The sequence below is a fragment of the Gossypium arboreum genome, chromosome 12, assembly GCF_025698485.1.
Source record: "Gossypium arboreum isolate Shixiya-1 chromosome 12, ASM2569848v2, whole genome shotgun sequence".
NCBI classification, from domain to species: Eukaryota; Viridiplantae; Streptophyta; class Magnoliopsida; order Malvales; family Malvaceae; genus Gossypium; species Gossypium arboreum.
The window spans coordinates 103,343,769-103,347,652 of NC_069081.1; the positions used below are offsets into that span (position 1 = coordinate 103,343,769).

A 3,884-nucleotide genomic window follows, 5' to 3' on the forward strand; every position below is an offset into this window, starting at 1 on the left:
GTGCAAAATAGGAGGATTTGCATGACAAACCTCCCATTTTACATGAAGTGGCCAGCCATCATGTTGTTGTAGACAAAATGTACACTTGATATCCATAATTTATGGTACAAAGTGATAATAGGTTAGGTAAATGTTCAATGATAATAGGTTAGGTAAATGTTCCATGATAATGGGTTAGGTAAATGTTTCATGATAATGGGTTAGATAAATGTTTCATGATAAGAATTTAATGTCTTTTGTATTAAAGAATTAAATGGATGAAATATGAAGTTTATTAAAAGAAAAAGGGGTGAAAAGAACAAAGTTTTGTTCATCTTTGTTCATCATAGCTGAAAGTTAGAGAAGAGAAAGGAGAGGAGAAAGCTCTTGAGTATTTGGTCATTAGGAGGAGGAAAATTGAAGGTAAGTTCTTGGTACCTTGCTTCTATTTTGAGGTTCATGAGTTCTTCTTGATTCTACCTTAACTCTTGAAGTATATTTTGATTTTTAGTTGTGTTGTGAGCATTTAGTCATGAATTAAAATGAAGGAAATGGTTGTTGTTTCATGTTCTTTTGATGAAAAATGGAAGATAGGTGAAGTTGAGCCAAACAAATAAGCATGCATGTGCCTTAGATGTTAAAGGGAAAAATCAGCTAACATGTTGTGCTTTAAAATGATGAAATGGAGATTATACTTAAGTAAAATCATAGATATGTGATGTTGATTGGTGATATACATGTTTAAATAACATGCATGCAAGGTATGTGTGAAAGAGTGATTTGGTAATAAATCTGCTTGGGACAGCAGCAGTAACGTGACTTTGGAAAATCACCATAAATTGTGGGAGATGAATTAGAAGCTGAATAAATTATGTAATTAAAGATTATTGAGTCTAGTTTCTAATGAAATAAACAAGAACATATTTTGAATTTTGTACAATGAGAAATTTGATTCGTAATGAAGGGTGGTCAGATTAGTCAAACAATGAAACATGGGAAACTTTGATAAAAATCTGGTATTGATTGGCTAAACCAAAAATTCTGAAAATTTTATGGATAAAAGATATATGAGTCTATTTTCATGGAAAATTAACGGCACTTGATTTGGAGTTTCGTAGCTCCAGTAATAAATAATTTAGTGACTGTTGCTCAGGAAGATAGCTTGCAGTGAAATTATGATTATGTGGTAAACATTGACAAAAATTTGTTAATGAGTTGCTTATTGATTTCTTATAAGCTTACTATGATCTGTAGGTGTGGTTGGCCGAATATTGTAAGGGGTTAATACGTAGTTTGTATTTGAATAGTTAGATTAACGTGTTAGTAATCCAATTGTAGGCGGTTCATGTGTGGATCTCACAAGATATCGTCATAAGCAATTGTGTAATCGACACCCTCTCATAGACTAGATTGGCAAAAGCCGAAAAGTCGAAATACCGAAAAGTCAGTATTTTGGGAATTTGCGAGTGTGCGAATGCTCGTAAGATAGTTGGGTTTGTATATTTGGTAATCTAAAATAATAAACTGCAGTACGCGCGATTTCGTACATTTTGATAATTTGGGCTTAATGGGCCAAAGATCGGGTTCATGGGCCAACGGGCCCAATTCAGTAAGTATGTGCAGTAAGTGTTCTGATAGTACGTAAATAGTTAGGATATGCATGAAAACCCTAAAAGTAGCTAAATTACTATAATACCCCTATGTATGGAAAATTACTGTTATACCCCTAGGTGTAAAATTACCGTTATACCCCTAGGGTTAATTTTGACTGAAAAGCATGACGATCTGATTCTGTATGATGTATACCATGATTATATATCTGTTGCATGGGGACATGGGTTATATTATGGAGGAAGCGTTCTGGTGGCTATGCCACAAATATCTGATTTGGTGGCTCTGCCACATATATCTGTTCTGGTGGCTCTGCCACGATTATCTGTATCTGGTGACTCTATCATATTATTCGCTCGCAGCCATGCTGCAAATTACGTAATGTGTAGCGATTGGGTGGGTCGAGTTGTCTCCCACACAGTGTAAGGTTGGTACGGGGTGTATACGGTTGGATATGGTTGGGTTTCGCATAAACATGTAATATCATTACGTTACATTATGGGCCTATGGGCTTTATTTTGAATTCTGTTCTGGGCTAAGGCCAACTTATTCTATTTCTGTGGTTTAAGTTGATATAGGCTATGGTTGGGTTAATTTACACACTAAGTTTCCCCAAACTCACTCCTTTTATTTTCATCCACGCAGGTAATCCCCAACCATAGCGGGCTTGGAGCTGTGAGGGAATTTGGAGTGGCCACCCGTTCTGAAAGTTTGATTTTCTTCTGGTGAACTGGACATCCTTTTATTTACGTTTGAAGTTTTGGGTTTTTAAATGTAATAAGGCCGCTTAATTATTTTTGATGGTTTTAATATGTATTACTAAGATAGGTAATACTTATTTTAACTGTTGAAATTGGATAGCTTTAGGCGCGTTTTCAAAAACAATAGTTGATTTCAAAATAACACGACAACAAGCAAAGCTTCCATAACGAAAGTATTTTCCAAAATTAATCACTTTTCCTAAAATGACTTAATCAAATCGGTTTCCTAGAAATATCCATGACGTTAAGGTGTGGCAATGGCGGTATGCATGTCTAGGATTGGATCCAAGGGAGCTTGGTATTAAGCAATCGATGGACTCACCACCTCTTTTCCGGTTTCCTACCGGTGCACACTTCCATTCACTTTAACCCTTAATGAATTAATATTTTGAACATCAAGTACGATTTTCCGGACTTAGAATGGAAAATTTTTTAACGTTTTGATGTGGCATGCGGATCCGCCATAACTTTTGGGCCGGGTTTGGGGTGCTACAATATCTTTGCTATAACTTAATTAATGAATGTAACTAACTCTTACAATATTTGAAAAATATAAAATTAATTTGATAAATGTTATTAATAGGTGCCTTTTATAAAATAAAAAAACTATATCTTAAGTTTAACAATTCAATATTTATTAATTTTAATATTATAACATTAAAGTTAACTCATTTAAATAAATTATTAAAGTAAATAGATAATTTATTTAAAATCAACTTTATTATTAACATATAAAAATTATAAAGAAGAATTTCAAAGAAAAGACATGGAATAACTTTAAAAAATTAAAAGGCAAGGAGTAAAACAATAATTCATTCAAGTTATAAACAAGTATTTCAAATGGAGAATGTCATGTCTCAAAAAGTAGTATTGTGATATGACTATTTGTTAACCTCGTATTGCTATAATATATCAATATATATGTGATAAACCATAATTTATACATATTTTTATCTCATGCTTAGCACATTTATGGATGGTTTCTCCTTAGAATTGGTGAATTCGATGCTTCTAATCCTTTAATTTCATGTTTTATACTTAGGTGAGCATAGGAGAGTAAAAAGAGCAAGAAACGAGCCGAAAACGGAGAAAATGGACCCATGTGGGAAATCAACACGGCCTGGACTTTCTCACACGGGCGTGTCACACGCCCTTGTCCCTTTGGCAGGATTGAAACACGACTTACACGGGTATACTACACGCCCGTGCCTGCTTAATAGCCTTGACCACGAGCTAGAGTAATCGCACACGGGTGTGTCACACGGGTGTGTCCCTGTTGAGCCCAAGTATAACCCTATTCGAAAAAGGCCAATTTTGAGGGCTCTTAGCCATTCTAAAGCCTATTTAAACACCCGAGGAGACACTTAGAAGGGGGACGCAGAGTAGGAAGTAAGGAATTACTCAAAGAAAGCCGATTGATCCATCTCAGAAGCCGGATTCATCATCAAGACTGAAGATCTCCCTTCAAAGTTCCTTCAGGAGTTTTGGGTTTTCTTATGTTTTGTTATCTTTATGCTTTTGCGATGTTTTCTT

The 3,884-nt window shown here is 34.9% G+C and overlaps 1 long non-coding RNA gene across 1 annotated transcript; it reads left to right on the top strand.

Annotated features, from left to right (window-relative positions):
* Nucleotides 1–244: 244 nt before the first annotated feature.
* Nucleotides 245–2,400, top strand: LOC128285114 (uncharacterized). Its single transcript, XR_008275526.1, has 2 exons — nt 245–402; nt 2,236–2,400. It is a non-coding gene; the product is annotated as an uncharacterized LOC128285114 (long non-coding RNA).
* The last annotated feature ends 1,484 nt before the right edge of the window (nt 2,401–3,884 follow it).